This window comes from Tachypleus tridentatus, chromosome 13 (assembly GCF_004210375.1).
Source record: "Tachypleus tridentatus isolate NWPU-2018 chromosome 13, ASM421037v1, whole genome shotgun sequence".
NCBI lineage: Eukaryota > Metazoa > Arthropoda > Merostomata > Xiphosura > Limulidae > Tachypleus > Tachypleus tridentatus.
This window is the reverse complement of record NC_134837.1, coordinates 267,767,213-267,790,929: the sequence shown is the minus strand read 5'-3', so window position 1 is coordinate 267,790,929 and position 23,717 is coordinate 267,767,213. Positions and strand designations below refer to the sequence as shown.

General features: G+C 24.5%; 1 long non-coding RNA gene across 1 annotated transcript in view; it reads right to left on the bottom strand.

The window, feature by feature from the left end:
- LOC143239392 (uncharacterized) overlaps positions 1-23,454 on the bottom strand; it is a 94,035-nt gene extending 70,581 nt beyond the window's left edge. Inside the window, exon 1 of the long non-coding RNA XR_013021156.1 lies at positions 23,272-23,454. This is a non-coding gene — a long non-coding RNA (uncharacterized LOC143239392). The remainder of the gene's footprint in view (positions 1-23,271) is intronic.
- Between the last annotated feature and the right edge of the window lie 263 nt (positions 23,455-23,717).

The following is a 23,717-nucleotide window of genomic DNA, read 5'->3' as shown; positions in this document are numbered from 1 at the left end:
TTTATGTATCTAACTAAATAACTCAAACTACATAGATTTATGTATCTAACTAAATAACTAGATTTATGAACAACATAGATTTATGTATCTAACTAAATAGCTCAAACAACTTAGATTTATGTATCTAACTAAATAACTCAAACTACATAGATTTATGTATCTAACTAAATAACTCAAACTACATAGATTTATATATCTAACTAAATAACTCAAACTACATAGATTTATGTATCTAACTGAATAACTCGAACAACATAGATTTATGTATCTAACTAAATAACTCGAACAACATAGATTTATGTATCTAACTAAATAACTCAAACTACATAGATTTATGTATCTAACTAAATAACTCAAACTAAATATATTTATGTATCTAACTAAATAACTCGAAGAACATAGATTTATGTATCTAACTAAATAACTCGAACTACATAGATTTATGTATCTAACTAAATAACTAGAACAACATAGATTTATGTATCTAACTAAATAACTCGAACAACATAGATTTATGTATCTAACTAAATAACTCGAACAACATAGATTTATGTATCTAACTAAATAACTCGAACTACATAGATTTATGTATCTAACTAAATAACTCGAACTAAATAGCTTTATGTATCTAACTAAATAACTCGAAAACTTAGATTTATGTATTAACTAAATAACCAGAACAACTAAGATTTATGTATCTAACTAAATAACTCAAACTACATAGATTTATGTATCTAACTAAATAACTTAAACAACATAGATTTATGTATCTAACTAAATAACTCAAACAACATAGATTTATGTATCTAACTAAATAACTCAAACTACATAGATTTATGTATCTAACTAAATAACTCAAACTACATAGATTTATGTATCTAACTAAATAACTCAAACTACATAGATTTATGTATCTAACCAAATAATTGAACACCATAGATTTATGTATCTAACTAAGAAACTTGAACAACTTAGATTTATGTATCTAACTAAATAACTCAAACTACATAGATTTAGTATTTAAATAACTCAAACTACATAGATTTATGTATCTAACTAAATAACTCAAACTACATAGATTTATGTATCTAACTAAATAACTCAACCGAAATATATTTATGTATCTAACTAAATAACTCGAACAACATAGATTTATGTATCTAACTAAATAACTCGAACTACATAGATTTATGTATCTAACTGAATAACTCGAACAACATAGATTTATGTATCTAACTAAATAACTCGAACAACATAGATTTATGTATCTAACTAAATAACTCAAACTACATAGATTTATGTATCATAGATTTATGTATCTAACTAAATAACTCAAACTACATAGATTTATGTATCTAACTAAATAACTCAAACAACATAGATTTATGTATCTAACTAAATAACTCGAACAACATAGATTTATGTATCTAACTAAATAACTCTACATAGATTTATGTATCTAACTAAATAACTCGAACAACATAGATTTATGTATCTAACTAAATAACTAGAACAACTTAGATTTATGTATCTAACTAAATAACTCAAACTACATAGATTTATGTATCTAACTAAATAACTTAAACAACATAGATTTATGTATCTAACTAAATAACTCAAACTACATAGATTTATATATCTAACTAAATAACTCAAACTACATAGATTTATGTATCTAACTAAATAACTCAAACTACATAGATTTATGTATCTAACTAAATAACTCAAACAACATAGATTTATGTATCTAACTAAATAACTCAAACTACATAGATTTATGTATCTAACTAAATAACTTGAACTACATAGATTTATGTATCTAACTAAATAACTCGAACAACATAGATTTATGTATCTAACTAAATAACTAGAACCAACATAGATTTATGTATCTAACTAAATAACTCAAACTAAACTATGTACTAACTAAATAACTCGAACTATTTATGTATCTAACTAAATAACTCGAACAACATAGATTTATGTATCTAACTAAATAACTCAAACTACATAGATTTATGTATCTAACTAAATAACTCGAAACAACATAGATTTATGTATCTAACTAAATAACTCAACAACATAGATTTATGTATCTAACTAAATAACTCGAACAACATAGATTTATGTATCTAACTAAATAACTCGAACTACATAGATTTATGTATCTAACTGAATAACTCGAACAACATAGATTTATGTATCTAACTAAATAACTCGAACAACATAGATTTATGTATCTAACTAAATAACTCAAACTACAAGATTTAGATTTATGTATCTAACTAAATAACTCAAACTACATAGATTTATGTATCTAACTAAATAACTCAAACAACATAGATTTATGTATCTAACTAAATAACTCAAACTACATAGATTTATGTATCTAACTAAATAACTCAAACTACATAGATTTATGTATCTAACTAAATAACTCAAACTACATAGATTTATGTATCTAACCAAATAATTGAACACCATAGATTTATGTATCTAACTAAGAAACTTGAACAACTTAGATTTATGTATCTAACTAAATATCTCAAACTACATAGATTTATGTATCTAACTAAATAACTCAAACTACATAGATTTATGTATCTAACTAAATAACTCAAACTACATAGATTTATGTATCTAACTAAATAACTCGAACAACATAGATTTATGTATCTAACTAAATAACTCGAACTACATAGATTTATGTATCTAACTAAATAACTCGAACAACATAGATTTATGTATCTAACTAAATAACTCGAACAACATAGATTTATGTATCTAACTAAATAACTCGAACAACATAGATTTATGTATCTAACTAAATAACTCAAACTACATAGATTTATGTATCTAACTAAATAACTTGAACTACATAGATTTATGTATCTAACTAAATAACTCGAACAAATTAGATTTATGTATCTAACTAAATATCTCAAACTATATAGATTTATGTATCTAACTAAATAACTCGAACAACTTAGATTTATGTATCTAACTAAATAACTAGAACAACATAGATTTATGTATCTAACTAAATAACTCGAACAACATAGATTTATGTATCTAACTAAATAACTCAAACAACATAGATTTATGTATCTAACTAAATAACTCAAACTACATAGATTTATGTATCTAACTAAATAACTCGAACAACATAGATTTATGTATCTAACTGAATAACTCGAACAACATAGATTTATGTATCTAACTAAATAACTCGAACAACATAGATTTATGTATCTAACTAAATAACTCGAACTACATAGATTTATGTATCTAACTAAATAACTCGAACTAAATAGATTTATGTATCTAACTAAATAACTCGAAAACTTAGATTTATGTATCTAACTAAATAACTCAGAACAACTTAGATTTATGTATCTAACTAAATAACTCAAACTACATAGATTTATGTATCTAACTAAATAACTCAAACAACATAGATTTATGTATCTAACTAAATAACTCAAACAACATAGATTTATGTATCTAACTAAATAACTCAAACTACATAGATTTATGTATCTAACTAAATAACTCAAACTACATAGATTTATGTATCTAACTAAATAACTCAAACTACATAGATTTATGTATCTAACTGAATAACTCGAACAACATAGATTTATGTATCTAACTAAATAACTCAAACAACATAGATTTATGTATCTAACTAAATAACTCAAACTACATAGATTTATGTATCTAACTAAATAACTCAAACTACATATATTTATGTATCTAACTAAATAACTCGAACAACATAGATTTATGTATCTAACTAAATAACTCGAACTACATAGATTTATGTATCTAACTAAATAACTCGAACTACATAGATTTATGTATCTAACTAAATAACTCGAACAACTTAGATTTATGTAATTAACTAAATAACTCGAACAACATAGATTTATGTATCTAACTAAATAACTCAAACTACATAGATTTATGTATCTAACTAAATAACTTAAAAAACATAGATTTATGTATCTAACTAAATAGCTCAAACAACTTAGATTTATGTATCTAACTAAATAACTCAAACTACATAGATTTATGTATCTAACTAAATAACTCGAACTAAATAGATTTATGTATCTAACTAAATAACTCAAACTACATAGATTTATGTATCTAACCAAATAATTAAACACCATAGATTTTGGTATCTAACTATAAAACTTGAACAACTTAGATTTATGTATCTAACTAAATAACTCAAACTACATAGATTTATGTATTTAACTAAATAACTCAAACTACATATATTTATATATATTTAACTAAAACTAAATAACTCAAACTACATAGATTTATATATCTAACTGAATAACTCGAACAACATAGATTTATGTATCTAACTAAATAACTCGAACAACATAGATTTATGTATCTAACTAAATAACTCGAACTACATAGATTTATGTATCTAACTAAATAACTCAAACTACATAGATTTATGTATCTAACTAAATAACTCGAACTACATAGATTTATGTATCTAACTAAATAACTAGAACAACATAGATTTATGTATCTAACTAAATAACTCGAACAACATAGATTTATGTATCTAATTAAATAACTCGAACTACATAGATTTATGTATCTAACTAAATAACTAGAACAACATAGATTTATGTATCTAACTAAATAACTCGAACAACATAGATTTATGTATCTAACTAAATAACTCGAACAACATAGATTTATGTATCTAACTAAATAACTCGAACTACATAGATTTATGTATCTAACTAAATAGCTCGAGCTACATAGATTTATGTAGTTAACTAAATAACTCGAAAAACTTAGATTTATATAATTAACTAAATAACCAGAACAACTTAGATTTATGTATCTAACTAAATAACTCAAACTACATAGATTTATGTATCTAACTAAATAACTTAAACAACATAGATTTATGTATCTAACTAAAAATTGCTCAAACAACTTAGATTTATGTATCTAACTAAATAACTCAAACTACATAGATTTATGTATCTAACTAAATAACTCAAACTACATAGATTTATGTATCTAACTAAATAACTCAAACTACATAGATTTATGTATCTAACTAAATAATTGAACACCATAGATTTATGTATCTAACTAAAAACTTGAACAACTTAGATTTATGTATCTAACTAAATATCTCAAACTACATAGATTTATGTATTTAACTAAATAACTCAAACTACATATATTTTAGTGTTTAACTAAATAACTCAAACTACATAGATTTATGTATCTAACTGAATAACTCGAACAACATAGATTTATGTATCTAACTAAATAACTCGAACAACATAGATTTATGTATCTAACTAAATAACTCGAACTACATAGATTTATGTATCTAACTAAATAACTCAAACTACATATATTTATGTATCTAACTAAATAACTCGAACAACATAGATTTATATATCTAATTAAATAACTCGAAATACATAGATTTATGTATCTAACTAAATAACTCGAACTAAATAGATTTATGTATCTAACTAAATAACTAGTATAACATAGATTTATGTATCTAACTAAATAACTCGAACAACATAGATTTATGTATCTAATTAAATAACTCGAACTACATAGATTTATGTATCTAACTAAATAACTAGAACAAAATAGATTTATGTATCTAACTAAATAACTCGAACAACATAGATTTATGTATCTAACTAAATAACTCGAAAAAAGAAGATTTATGTATCTAACTAAATATATGGAACAACATAGATTTTTGTATCTAACTAAATAACTCAAACTACATAGATTTATGTATCTAACTAAATAACTCAAACTACATAGATTTATGTATCTAACTAAATAACTCAAACTACATAGATTTATGTATCTAACTGAATAACTCGAACAACATAGATTTATGTATCTAACTAAATAACTAGAACAACATAGATTTATGTATCTTCAACTAAATAACTCGAACAACTTATATTTATGTCTCTAAATAACTAGAAGAACTTAGATTTATGTATCTAACTAAATAACTTAAAACCATAGATTTATGTATCTAACTAAATAACTTGAACAACTTAGATTTATGTATCTAACTAAATAACTCAAACTACATAGATTTATGTATCTAACTAAATAACTCAAACTGAATAGATTTATGTATCTAACTAAATAACTCAAGCAACATAGATTTATATATCTAACTAAATAAATTGAACAACATAGATTTATGTATCTAACTAAATAACTCAAACTACATAGATTTATGTATCTAACTAAATAACTTGAATAACATAGATTTATGTATCTAACTAAATAACTCGAACAACATAGATTTATATATCTAACTAAATAATTAGAACCAATTAGATTTATGTATCTAACTAAATATCTCAAACTACACAAACTAAATAACTTGAAGAACATAAATTTATGTATCAAATTTAATATTTGGAAAAACATAGATTTATGTATCTAACTGAATAACTGTGACAACATAGATTAATGTATCTAATTAAATAACTCGAACTACATAGTTTTATGATTCTAACTAAATAAGAAGAACAACATAGATATTTGTTTGTAACTAAATAACTCGATTTACTTAGATTTATGTATCTAACTAAATAACTTGAACAACATAGATTTATGTATCTAACTAAATAACTCGAACTACATAGATTTATGTATCTAACTAAATAACTCAAACTACATAGATTTATGTATCTAACAAAATAATTGAACACCATAGATTTTGGTATCTAACTAAGAAACTTGAACAACTTAGATTTATGTATCTAACTAAATAACTCGAACAACATAGATTTATGTATCTAACTAAATAACTCGAACTAATAGATTTATGTATCTAACTAAATAACTCAAACTACATAAATCTATGTATCTAACTGAATAACTCGAACAACATTGATTTATGTATCTAATTAAATAATTGGAACTACATAGATTTATGTAGTTAACTTCATAACTCGAACAACTTAGATTTATGTAATTAACTAAATAACTAGAAAGACTTAGGTTTATGTATCTAACTAAATAACTCAAACTACATAGATTTATGTATCTAACTAAATAACTCAAATAATTTAGATTTATGTATCTAACTAAATAACTCAAACTACATAGATTTATGTAGCTATCTAAATAACTCAAACTACATAGATTTATATATCTAACTAAACAACTCAAACTTCATAGATTTATATATCTAACCAAATAATTGAACACCATAGATTTATGTATTTAACTAAGAAACTTGAACAACTTAGATTTATGTATCTAACTAAATATCTCAAACTACATAGATTTATGTGTCTAACTAAATATCTCAAACTACTTAGATTTATGTGTTTAACTAAATAAATCAAACTACATAGATTTATGTATCTAACTGAATAACTCGAACAACATAGATTTATGTATCTAATTAAATAACTCGAAGTACATAGATTTATGTATCTAACAGAATAACTCGAACAACATAGATTTATGTATCTAACTAAATAACTCGAGGAACATAGATTTATATATCTAACTAAATAACTTGAACAACATAGATCTATGTGTCTAACTAAATAACTCAAACTACATATATTTATGTATCTAAGTAAATAACTTGAAAAACATAGATTTATGTATCTAACTAAATAACTCGAACAAATTGGATTTATGCATCTAACTAAATAGCTCGAACTATACAGATTTACGTAGTTAACTACATAACTCGAACAACTTAGATTTATGTAATTAACTAAATAACTAGAACAACCTAGATTTATGTATCTAACTAAATAACTCGAACAACATAGATTTATGTATCTAACTAAATAACTTAAACAACATAGATTTATGTATCTAACTAAATAACTCAAACTACATAGATTTATGTATCTAACTAAATAACTAGAACAACATAGATTTTTGTATCTAACTGAATAACTCGAACAACATAGATTTATGTATCTAACTAAATAACTCGAACAACATAGATTTATGTATCTAACTAAATAACTCGAACTACATAGATTTATGTATCTAACTAAATAACTCAAACTACATATATTTATGTATCTAACTAAATAACTCGAACTACATAGATTTATGTATCTAACTAAATAACTAGAACAACATAGATTTATGTATCTAACTGAAATAACTCGAACAACATAGATTTATGTATCTAACTAAATAACTCAAACTACATAGATATATGTACCAAATTAAATAACTAGAACAACATAGATTTTTGTATCTAACTGAATAACTCGAACAATATAGATTATGTATCTTACTAAATAACTCGAACAACATAGATTTATGTATCTAACTAAATAACTCGAACTACATAGATTTATATATCTAATTAAATAATTCGAGCTACATAGATTTATGTAGTTAACTAAATAACTCGAAAATTTAGATTTATATAATTAACTAAATAACCAGAACAACTTTGATTTATGTATCTAACTAAATAAGTCAAACTACATAGATTTTTGTATCTAACTAAATAACTTAAAGAACACAGGTTTATGTATCTAACTAAAAAGCTCAAGCAACTTAGATTTATGTATCTAACTAAATAACTCAAACTACATAGATTTATGTATATAACTAAATAACTCCAACTACATAGATTTATATATCTAACGAAATAATTCAAACTACATAGATTTATGTATCTAACAAAATAATTGAACACCATAGATTTTGGTATCTAGCTAAGAAACTTGAACAACTTAGATTTAGTATCTAAGTAAATATCTCAAACTACATAGATTTCAGTGTTTAACTAAATAACTCAAACTACATAGATTTATGTACCTAACTAAATAACTCGATCAACATAGATTTATGTATCTAATTAAATAACTCGAACAACATAGATTTATATATCTAATTAAATAATTCTAGCTACATAGATTTATGTAGTTAACTAAATAACTCGAAAACTTAGATTTATATAATTAACTAAATAACTCAAACAACTTAGATTTATGTATCTAACTAAATAACTCAAACTACATAGATTTATGTGTCTAATTAAATAATTCGAACTACATAGATTTATATATCTAACGAAATAACTCAAACTACATAGATTTATGTATCTAACAAAATAATTGAACACCATAGATTTTGGTATCTAACTAAAAAACTTGAACAACTTAGATTTATGTATCTAACTAAATATCTCAAACTACATAGATTTAAGTATCTAACTAAATAACTCAAACTACATATATTTTAGTGTTTAACTAAATAACTCAAACTACATAGATTTATGTATCTAACTAAATAACTCGAACAACATAGATTTATGTATCTAACTAAATAACTCGAACAACATAGATTTATGTATCTAACTAAATAACTCGAACTACATAGATTTATGTATCTAACTAAATAACTCAAACTACATAGATTTATGTATCTAACTAAATAACTCGAACTACATAGATTTATGTATCTAACTAAATAACTAGAACAACATAGATTTATGTATCTAACTGAAAACCCTCGAACAACATAGATTTATGTATCTAACTAAATAACTCGAACTACATAGATTTATGTATCTAAGTAAATAACTAGAACAACATAGATTTTTGTATCTAACTAAATAACTAGAACAACATAGATTTATGTATCTAACTAAATAACTCGAACAACATAGATTTATGTATCTAACTAAATAACTCGAACTACATAGATTTATATATCTAATTAAATAATTCGAGCTACATAGATTTATGTAGTTAACTAAATAACTCGAAAAACTTAGATTTATATAATTAACTAAATAACCAGAACAACTAAGATTTATGTATCTAACTAAATAACTCAAACTACATAGATTTATGTATCTAACTAAATAACTCAAACTACATAGATTTATGTATCTAACAAAATAATTGAACACCATAGATTTTGGTATCTAACTAAACAACTCGAACAACATAGATTTATATATCTAATTAAATAACTCGAAATACATAGATTTATGTATCTAACTAAATATCTCGAACTAAATAGATTTATGTATCTAACTAAATAACTAGTACAACATAGATTTTTGTATCTAACTGAATAATTCGAAGAACATAGATTTATGTATCTAATTAAATAACTCGAAGTACATAGATTTATGTATCTAATTAAATAACTAGAACAAAATAGATTGATGTATCTAGCTAAATAACTCGAACAACATAGTTTTATGTATCTAACTAAATAAATCGAGAAAGAAGATTGGAATATCTGACTAAATATTTGGAACAACATAGATTTATGTATCTAACTAAATAACTCAAACTACATAGATTTATGTATCTAACTAAATAACTCAAAGTACATAGAGTTATGTATCTAACTAAATAATTCAAACTACATATATTTATGTATCTAACTGAATAACTCGAACAACATAGATTGATGTATCTAGCTAAATAACTAGAACAACATAGATTTTTGTATCTTCAATAAATAACTCGAACAACTTATATTTATGTCTCTAAATAACTAGAAGAACTTAGATTTATGTATCTAACTAAATAACTTAAAAACCATAGATTTATGTATGTAACTTAGTCACTTGAACAACTTAGATTTATGTATCTCACTAAATATTTCAAACTACATAGATTTATGTATCTAACTAAACAACTCAAACTGAATAAATTTATGTGTCTAACTATATAACTGAAACTACATAGATTTATATATCTGACTAAATAACTAGAACAAGTTAGATTTATGTATCTAACTAAATAACTTAAACTACATAGATTTATGTAACTAACTAAATAACTTGAATACCCTAGATTTATGTATCTAACTGAGTAACTCGAGCAACATAGATTTATATATCTGACTAAATAATTAGAACCAATTAGATTTATGTATCTAACTAAATATCTCAAACTACATTGATTTTAGTGTTTAACTAAATAACTCAAACTACATAGATTTATGTATCTTACTGAATAACTCGAACAACATAGATTTATGTATCGAACTAAATAACTCAAACTAAATATATTTATGTTTCTAACTAAATAAATCGAACCACATAGTTTATATATCTAACGAAATAACTCAAACTGCATAGATTTATGTATCTAACAAAATAATTGAACACCATAGATTTTGGTATCTAACAAGAAAATTGAACAACTTAGATTTATGTATCTAAGTAAATATCTCAAACTACATTGATTTTAGTGTTTAACTAAATAACTCAAACTACATATATTTTAGTGTTTAACTAAATAACTCAAACTACATAGATTTATGTATCTAACTGAATAACTCGAACAACATAGATTTATGTATCTAACTAAATAACTCAAACTAAATATATTTATGTATCTAACTAAATAACTCGAACCACATATATTTACGTATCTAACTAAATAACTCGAAATACATAGATTTGTGTATCTAACTAAATAACTAGTACAAGATAGATTTTTGTATCTAACTGAATAACTAGAACAACATAGATTTATGTATCTGACTAAATAATTAGAACCAATTAGATTGATGTATCTAACTAAATAACTAGTACAACATAGATTTTTGTATCTAACTGAATAACTCGAAGAACATAGATTTATGTATCTAACTAAATAACTCGAACTACATAGATTTATGTATCTAACTAAATAACTAGAACAACATAGATTTATGTTTTTTACTGAAACCCTCGAACAACATAGATGTATGTATATAACTAAATCACTCGAACTTCATAGATATATGTACCAAATTAAATAACTAGAACAACATAGATTTTTGTATCTAACTGAATAACTCGAACAATATAGATTATGTATCTTACTAAATAACTCGAACAACATAGATTTATGTATCTTACTAAATAACTCGAACTACATAGATTTATATATCTAATTAAATAATTCGAGCTACATAGATTTATGTAGTTAACTAAATAACTCGAAAACTTAGATTTATATAATTAACTAAATAACCAGAACAACTAAGATTTATGTATCTAACTAAATAAGTCAAACTACATAGATTTTTGTATTTAACTAAATAACTTAAAGAACACAGGTTTATGTATCTAACTAAAAAGCTCAAACAACTTATATTTATGTATCTAACTAAATAACTCAAACTACATAGATTTATGTATCTAACTAAATAACTCCAACTATATAGATTTATAAATCTAACGAAATAACTCAAACTACATAGATTTATGTATCTAACAAAATAATTGAACACCATAGATTTTGGTATCTAACTAAGAAACTTGAACAACTTAGATTTATGTATCTAAGTAAATATCTCAAACTACATAGATTTTAGTGTTTAACTAAATAACTCAAACTACATATATTTTAGTGTTTAACTAAATAACTCAAACTATATAGATTTATGTATCTAACTAAATAACTCGAACAACATAGATTTATGTATCTAACTAAATAACTCGAACAACATAGATTTATGTATCTAATTAAATAACTCGAACTACATAGATTTATGTATCTAACTAAATAACTCAAACTACATATATTTATGTATCTAACTAAACAACTCGAACAACATAGATTTATATATCTAATTAAATAACTCGAAATACATAGATTTATGTATCTAACTAAATAACTAAATCAAAATAGATTTATGTATCTAACTAAATAACTCGAACAACATAGTTTTATGTATCTAACTAAATAACTCGAGAAAAATAGATTGGAATATCTGACTAAATATTTGGAACAACATAGATTTATGTATCTAACTAAATAACTCAAACTACATATATTTATGTATCTAACTGAATAACTCGAACAACATAGATTGATGTATCTAGCTAAATAACTAGAATAACATAGATTTTGTATCTTAAATAAATAACTCGAACAACTTAAATTTATGTCTCTAAATAACTAGAAGAACTTAGATTTATGTATCTAACTAAATAACTTAAAAACCATAGATTTATGTACGTAACTTAGTCACTTGAACAACTTAGATTTATGTATGTCACTAAATATTTCAAACTACATACATTTAGGTATCCAATTAAACAACTCAAACTGCATAAATTTATGTATCTAACTATATTACTGAAACTACATAGATTTATATATCTGACTAAATAACTAGAACAAGTTAGATTTATGTATCTAACTAAATAACTCAAACTACATAGATTTATGTATCTAACTAAATAACTTGAATACCCTAGATTTATGTATCTAACTGAATAACTCGAGCAACATAGATTTATATATCTAACTAAATAATTAGAACCAATTAGATTTATGTATCTAACTAAATATCTCAAACTACACAAACTAAATATTTTGAAGAACATAAATTTATGTATCAAATTTAATATTTGGAAAACATAGATTTATGTATCTAACTGAATAACTCGAACTACATAGTTTTATGATTCTACCTAAATAAGAAGAACAACATAGATATTTGTTTGTAACTAAATAACTCGATTTACTTAGGTTTGTGTATCTAACTAAATAACTTGAATAACATAGATTTATGTGTCTAATTAAATAATTCGAACTACATAGATTTATATATCTAACGAAATAACTCAAACTACATAGATTTATGTATCTAACAAAATAATTGAACACCATAGATTTTGGTATCTAACTAAGAAACTTGAACAACTTAGATTTATGTATCTAAGTAAATATCTCAAACTACATAGATTTTAGTGTTTAACTAAATAACTCAAAATACATGTATTTTAGTGTTTAACTAAATAACTCAAACTACATAGATTTATGTATCTAACTGAATAACTCGAACAACATAGATTTATGTATCTAACTAAATAACTCAAACTAAATATATTTATGTTTCTAACTAAATAAATCGAACCACATAGATTTATATATCTAACGAAATAACTCAAACTACATAGATTTATGTATCTAACAAAATAATTGAACACCATAGATTTTGGTATCTAACAAGAAACTTGAACAACTTAGATTTATGTATCTAATAAATATCTCAAACTACATTGATTTTAGTGTTTAACTAAATAACTCAAACTACATATATTTTAGTGTTTAACTAAATAACTCAAACTACATAGATTTATGTATCTTACTGAATAACTCGAACAACATAAATTTATGTATCTAACTAAATAACTCAAACTAAATATATTTATGTATCTAACTAAATAAATCGAACCACATATATTTACGTATCTGACTAAATAACTAGAAGAACATAGATTTTTGTATCTAACTGAATAATTCGAACAAATAGATTTATGAATCTATCTAAATATGTAGAACAACATAGATTTTTGTATGTTAACTAAATAACTGGAACAACTTAAATTTATGTGTCTAAATAACTAGAAGAACTAAGATTATGTATCTAACTAAATAACTCAAACTACATATATTTATGTATCTAACTAAATAACTCAAACTACACAAATAATATGTCTTACTAAATAACTTGAACAACATAGATTTATGTATCTAACTAATTAACTCGAGCAACATAGATTTATATATCTGACTAAATAACTGGAACAAGTTAGATTTACGTATCTAACTAAATAACTCGAAATACATAGATTTGTGTATCTAACTAAATAACTAGTACAAGATAGATTTTTGTATCTAACTGAATAACTAGAACAACATAGATTTATGTATCTGACTAAATAATTAGAACCAATTAGATTGATGTATCTAACTAAATAACTAGTACAACATAGATTTTTGTATCTAACTGAATAACTCGAAGAACATAGATTTATGTATCTAACTAAATAACTCGAACTACATAGATTTATGTATCTGACTAAATAACTAGAACAACATAGATTTATGTTTTTACTGAAACCCTCGAACAACATAGATGTATGTATATAACTAAATCACTCGAACTTCATAGATATATGTACCAAATTAAATAACTAGAACAACATAGATTTTTGTATCTAACTGAATAACTCGAACAATATAGCTTATGTATCTTACTAAATAACTCGAACAACATAGATTTATGTATGTTACTAAATAACTCGAACTACATAGATTTATATATCTAATTAAATAATTCGAGCTACATAGATTTATGTAGTTAACTAAATAACTCGAAAAACTTAGATTTATATAATTAACTAAATAACCAGAACAACTAAGATTTATGTATCTTTCTAAATAAGTCAAACTACATAGATTTTTGTATTTAACTAAATAACTTAAGGAACACAGGTTTATGTATCTAACTAAAAAGCTCAAACAACTTATATTTATGTATCTAACTAAATAACTCAAACTACATAGATTTATGTATCTAACTAAATAACTCCAACTATATAGATTTATAAATCTAACGAAATAACTCAAACTACATAGATTTATGTATCTAACAAAATAATTGAACACCATAGATTTTGGTATCTAACTAAGAAACTTGAACAACTTAGATTTATGTATCTAAGTAAATATCTCAAACTACATAGATTTTAGTGTTTAACTAAATAACTCAAACTACATATATTTTAATTTTTAACTAAATAACTCAAACTATACAGATTTATGTATCTAACTGAATAACTCGAACAACATAGATTTATGTATCTAACTAAATAACTCGAACAACATAGATTTATGTATCTAATTAAATAACTCGAACTAGATAGATTTATGTATCTAACTAAATAACTCAAACTACATATATTTATGTATCTAACTAAATAACTCGAACAACATAGATTTATATATCTAATTAAATAACTCGAAATACATAGATTTATGTATCTAATTAAATAACTAAATCAAAATAGATTGATGTATCTAGCTAAATAACTCGAACAACATAGTTTTATGTATCTAACTAAATAATTCGAGAAAAAAGATTGGAATATCTGACTAAATATTTGGAACAACATAGAGTTATGTATCTAACTAAATAACTCAAACTACATATATTTATGTATCTAACTGAATAACTCGAACAACATAGATTGATGTATCTAGCTAAATAACTAGAATAACATAGATTTTTGTATCTTAAATAAATAACTCGAACAACTTAAATTTATGTCTCTAAATAACTAGAAGAACTTAGATTTATGTATCTAACTAAATAACTTAAAAACCATAGATTTATGTACGTAACTTAGTCACTTGAACAACTTAGATTTATGTATGTCACTAAATATTTCAAACTACATAGATTTAGGTATCCAATTAAACAACTCAAACTGCATAAATTTATGTGTCTAACTATATTACTGAAACTACATAGATTTATATATCTGACTAAATAACTAGAACAAGTTAGATTTATGTATCTAACTAAATAACTCAAACTACATAGATTTATGTAACTAACTAAATAACTTGAATACCCTAGATTTATGTATCTAACTGAGTAACTCGAGCAACATAGATTTATATATCTGACTAAATAATTAGAACCAATTAGATTTATGTATCTAACTAAATATCTCAAACTACACAAACTAAATATTTTGAAGAACATAAATTTATGTATCAAATTTAATATTTGGAAAAACATAGATTTATGTATCTAACTGAATAACTCGAACTACATAGTTTTATGATTCTAACTAAATAACAAGAACAACATAGATATTTGTTTCTAACTAAATAACTCGATTTACTTAGGTTTGTGTATCTAACTAAATAACTTGAATAACATAGATTTATGTGTCTAATTAAATAATTCGAACTACATAGATTTATATATCTATCGAAATAACTCAAACTACATAGATTTATGTATCTAACAAAATAATTGAACACCATAGATTTTGGTATCTAACTAAGAAACTTGAACAACTTAGATTTATGTATCTAAGTAAATATCTCAAACTACATTGATTTTAGTGTTTAACTAAATAACTCAAAATACATTGATTTTAGTGTTTAACTAAATAACTCAAACTACATAGATTTATGTATCTTACTGAATAACTCGAACAACATAGATTTATGTATCGAACTAAATAACTCAAACTAAATATATTTATGTTTCTAACTAAATAAATCGAACCACATAGATTTATATATCTAACGAAATAACTCAAACTACATAGATTTATGTATCTAACAAAATAATTGAACACCCTAGATTTTGGTATCTAACAAGAAACTTGAACAACTTAGATTTATGTATCTTAATAAATATCTCAAACTACATTGATTTTAGTGTTTAACTAAATAACTCAAACTACATATATTTTAGTGTTTAACTAAATAACTCAAACTACATAGATTTATGTATCTTACTGAATAACTCGAACAACATAAATTTATGTATCGAACTAAATAACTCAAACTAAATATATTTATGTATCTAACTAAATAAATCGAACCACATATATTTACGTATCTGACTAAATAACTAGAAGAACATAGATTTTTGTATCTAACTGAATAATTCGAACAAATAGATTTATGAATCTATCTAAATATGTAGAACAACATAGATTTTTGTATGTTAACTAAATAACTGGAACAACTTAAATTTATGTGTCTAAATAACTAGAAGAACTAAGATTATGTATCTAACTAAATAACTCAAACTACATATATTTATGTATCTAACTAAATAACTCAAACTACACAAATAATATGTCTTACTAAATAACTTGAACAACATAGATTTATGTATCTAACTAATTAACTCGAGCAACATAGATTTATATATCTGACTAAATAACTGGAACAAGTTAGATTTATGTATCTAACTAAATAACTCAAACTACATAGATTTATGTAACTAACTAAATGACTTGAATACCATAGATTTATGTATCTAACTGAGTAACTCGAGTAACATAGATTTATATATCTGACTAAATAATTAGAACCAATTAGATTTATGTATCTAACTAAATATCTCAAACTACACAAACTAAATAACTTGAAGAACATAAATTTATGTATCAAATTTAATATTTGGAAAATCATAGATTTATGTATCTAACTGAATAACTGTAACAACATAGATTAATGTATCTAATTAAATAACTCGAACTACATAGTTTTATGATTCTAACTAAATAACAAGAACAACATAGATATTTGTTTCTAACTAAATAACTCGATTTACTTAGGTTTATGTATCTAACTAAATAACTCAAACTACAAAGATTTATGTATCTGACTGAGTAAGTCGAATAACATAGATTTATGTATCTAGCTATTATTTCGGAATACTACCTCTCGTAAAACAAGAAATGCGTTACTTGAGATACTTATAAATCTTCTCTAATACTTTGTATTGTTTATGTTAAACAAGTTGAAACGTTTCCGTTAATACTTTGTAACATTTGAAGTTAAGGAAATCGAAACGTTTCCATTAATACTTTGTATCGTTTTATGTTAAACAAACCGAAACGTTTCCCCTAATACTTTGTATCGTTTGATGTTAAACAAACCGAAACATTCCCATAAATAATTTGTATCGTTTGATGTTAAAGAAACCGAAACGTTTCCATTTATACTTTGTATCGTTTGATTTTATACAGATCTTATCTATCGAATTTGTATCTTGTAACGTTTGATGTTTCATAAACTGATACGTTTCCACTAATACTTTGTAATTTTTGAAGTTATACAAATCTTATCTTACGAAGCAATACATTGTAACGTTCGATGTTAAACAAACCCTAACGTTTACATTAGTACTTTGTACCGTATGGTATTATAGAAAACCAAACTTCGAATTAGTACTTTGCGCCATCTGGCGTTAGAGGTGATTAAAGTTAACTAGTGACTTCTTAATAATTTTCTGTTTCTAAAGCTGTCATTTCTTTACTATTTCTGTAACTTATATAGTTAAACAAGAAACTTATATACTTTTGTAGTTTTTATTTGTCATAATAACCTAGTACGGATAAGATGAGTGGAGCTCTGTTACCTTTCACAAAATACATCGACTTGCCGCCAGATAACTCTTAATTTATTTCTGAAGCGCGTGTCCAGGTATGATAAGCGTAAAGACGCCGGAAACAGCGAAGGTGCATTTAGATAACACTGTATGTGTGACCGATGGGACTGCCTTCTGACACTGTCGTCATGCTTTAGACGGCCCGAAATAACCACTGCGACTCCAACGGTTACTACCTACACATTATCATATGAACTAACAATATAAGATAGGGTGTAATAAATACTAGACAAATTATTATAAATACTAGATATAATACACTCACTACTAGTTGAAATACATTAAATACCTGACATAATACATTAAATTGCAGATATATTACATTAAACACCAGATATAATATATTAACTACTAAATATAATTCGTTAACTGCTAGATATAATTCATTAAATAATAGATATATTAAATACGAGAAGAAATACATTAAATGATAGATATAGTACATTAAATTATACATAAAAAACATCAAATACTAGATAAAATACATGAAATACTAGATATAATACATTAAGTACTAGATAAAATTTATTAAACAATAGATGATAAAGATACTTAAAGATGCTAGATAAAGTCCGTAAAATAATAGATGTAATACATGAAATACTAGATAAATATTTTAAATACTAGATAAAATATATTACATGCTAGATATTATACATTAAATACTATATAAAGTACATTAGATACTAAATATAATATATTAAATACCTAATACAATACATTAAGAACCTGATACATTATATAAAATACTTGACATAATACCTCAAATACTAGAAAAAATACTTTAAATTCAAGATGAAAAACAATAAATACTACATCAAATACATTACTTGCTGGATAAAAAATAATCAAATACTGGACATAATACATTCAATACCGGATAAAATACCTTAAATACTGGATCAAATACATTACATACTAGATGAGAAACATTAAATACTAAATATATACATTGAAACCTAGATAAAATACATTAAACACAAGATATAATACATTAAATACAACAAAAACACATTAACTGCTAAATTAATAAAATATATTAAATACAAGATGAAATACATTAAATACTAGGTAAAATATATTAAATACTAGATCAAATACATTTTGTACTGATATAATAGATTAAAGACTAGAAATAATAAATTAAATACTACATATAGTACATTAAACACCTGATATAATACACTGAGTAAAATACAATAAATACTAGATAAATTTGTAAAATACCAGATATGATACATTAAATAATAGATATATATATTAAACACGAGATGCTATACATTACGTAATAGATATAATACATTAAATAGTAGATAAATACATTAAATAGAAGATGTAATATATTAAATAGTAGATACAATACATTAAATACTAAATAAAATACAAAATACTTGTTATAATACATTAAATACTAGATATAACACATTAAATATTAGATAAAATACAATAAATATTAGACAAAATACATTACATACTTTATATAAAACATTATATACCAGATAAAACACCTTAAGTATTATACGAGGGCTGTTCAAAAAAATACGCGGACTGACGTCATAAAACAAAATGTACTTTATTTGGAAGTTACAGGTCTGGGACCCCTTCAAAGTACTCTCCTCCCCAACGCACACATCCCAACGGTGTTTCCACTTGTTGAAACAGTCCTGGTACGCTTCTTTTGTAATGTTCTCCAGCTCCTTCGTCGCATTTGCCTTAATCTCGGGAATCGTCTCAAATCTTCTTCCTTTCAAGGGTCTTTTGAGTTTGGGGAACAAGAAAAAATCGCAAGGAGCAAGGTCAGGTGAGTAGGGGGGTGGGGAAGAACAGTGATCGAGTGTTTGGCCAAAAACTCACGAGTTCTGAGGCACAAATTTCGCAGCAACGCGGTGCATCTTAAAATTTTCGGTCAAAATCTCGTAACAAGATCCAACTGATATCCCACACTCTTCAGCAAGCTCCCTGACAGTCAGACGTCGATTTGCCCGCACCAGGGTATTGATTTTGTCGACGTATGGGTCGTCAGTTGACGTGGAAGGACTTCCAGGACGCTCATAATCTTCAATGGACTGTCGACCATCCTTAAAACGTTCATGCCACTTAAAACATGCCGTACGCTTTATAGCAACATCACCGTAAGCCGTGTTAAGCATAGCAAAAGTTTCAGTCGTAGATTTTCCAAGTTTAACACAAAATTTCACAGCAAGTCGTTGCTCCTTCAGGTCATTCATTCTGAAATCCGCCAAACGAAAAACTCGCACTTCACTTAAAACCGCGTAGCTAATACACAAATGAAAATATCTGCAATCGGGAAATGACGTGGTAATCAGCTGATCTGTGCGAACCTAGCGACACCAAGCGGATTCCCCTGGAACCAACTGGAGCCGCGCAATTAAAACAGTCCGCGTATTTTTAGAACAGACCTCGTATATATAACATTAAATACTAGATATAGTACATTAACTACTAGACGAAACACAATAGATACTATACATAATAAATTAAATAATAGATACAATACATTACATACTACATATAATGCATTAAGTTCTAGATTAAACATATTAAATAGTAGATAAAATACATTAAATACTAGGTTTAATAAAATAAACGCTAGATAAAGTACATTGAATACCAGATAAAATACATTAAATACCTGATATAGTACATTAAATACCAGATATAAAAATTTAAATACATTTCTTACTAGATATGAAACATTAAATACTAGATAAAAGACATTAAATACTCGATAAAAACATTAAATTCTAGATATAATACATCAAATATTAGATTAAATACTTTAAATAGTAGATCAAATACATTAATACTAGATATAATAAATACATACTAGATGAAAAAGCATTAAATACTAGATACATACATTGAATATTAGGTAAAATAACTGATTTAATACATTAAACATTTGATATAATAAATTAAATACAATACAAATTCCGTTAAATAATATATTTAATACAAAAATACTTTATAGATATATTAAATACTAGATAAAAGACACGTTTGCTAATAGATGTAATACATTAACTACCAGATAAAATGCATTACATAGTACATAAAATACATTAGACACCTGATAAAATATATTAAATACTACATAAAATACATTAAATACCTGATGTAATACATTAATTACAAGACAAAATATATTAACTACGTTATATAATACATTAATTACCAAATAAAATATATTAACTACGTTATATAATACATTAATTACCAGACAAAATATATTAACTACCAGATATAATACATTAATTACCAGATAAAATACAGTAAATACCTGATATAATACATTAATTACTAGATAAAATATATTAACTAATTGATATAATACATTAATTACCAGATAAAATATATTAACTACGTTATATAATACATTAATTACCAGATAAAATATATTAACTACGTTATATAATACATTAATTACCAGATAAAATATATTAATTACAAAACATAATACATTAATTACCAGATGAAATATATTAACTACTAGATATAATACATTAATTACCAGATAAAATATATTAACTACGTTATATAATACATTAATTACCAGATAAAATACATTAAATACCTAATATAATACATTAATTACCAGATAAAATATATTAATTACTAGACATAATACATTAATTACCAGATAAAATATATTAGCTACTAGATATAATACATCAATTACCAGATAAAATATATTAACTACGTTACATAACACATTAAATTCCTGATTGCGCACTAACACTCAGTTAATGTATAATTGTCACGTGACTACTTTATATGAGCTGTTATATGAGATTTGTGCATTAAGCCCAGGACTGTATGATAGTGATTAATTACTCTAAGCGATAGCTATCTGTCACAGTGGTATAATTTATAATTTATTTAAATTACATGTCAACATTTTATATTGATAACAAAAGAAACAAAAAAAGAAGCAAATGTTATCTGTTTGGTAGACTGGAAGTTTTCGGAAATTAAGATATTTTGTTTCCTGTTAATGTTTTCAAATTAATTATGAATAAATAAAGATTTTTCAAGCAAAAGGGTAGCAATCGAAAACGAACAAAAATCGAGTACTTCACTTGCTGGACGCCTGCCAAAAGAACATAGCAAAACCACGTTATACAAAATAAATATCTCCCCTTGTTGTTTAGATTTTCCGTGCGATTCACCATTTGGACGAATTTAATAGAGTTGTTTCTTCTGTATCACTGAGTTTTAATCTTAACCTAACGAGCCACAATCTGATTGAAAGCTTACATCTCGTGAAAGACGCCTGGTTAGCTCGGTCCTAGTTTTTCCTTACGGTTTCACCTCCACCTGCTGACGCTTAGAGCCACTAGGCCTAATCATAATGGATGGCCGTGTAAAGGCTGCATTCTGCGCATTAAATCTGTCAACATGCGACATTCTCTACAAAGTTAACTGACTTCAGATTAATCATTGAAATACTTACTCTTTTTTAACAGAAAAGAAGGAAATGTACCAAATAGCTGAATGTTAAAACTAATTAATTTTGAACTACTCCCTATCACGCCTTGTTAGATTATCTTCGTTTAAGAGATGGGGGTGGGGTTCTCCTTTAACTGAGAACTGTATACCAAGTAGCCAATGAATCGAAAGCATGCGGGCTAATCTCGAGAAACACGTGTCACTCCACACAAATGGATTAGAGATTACCTTGAATAATGCTCACTTCTCATGTG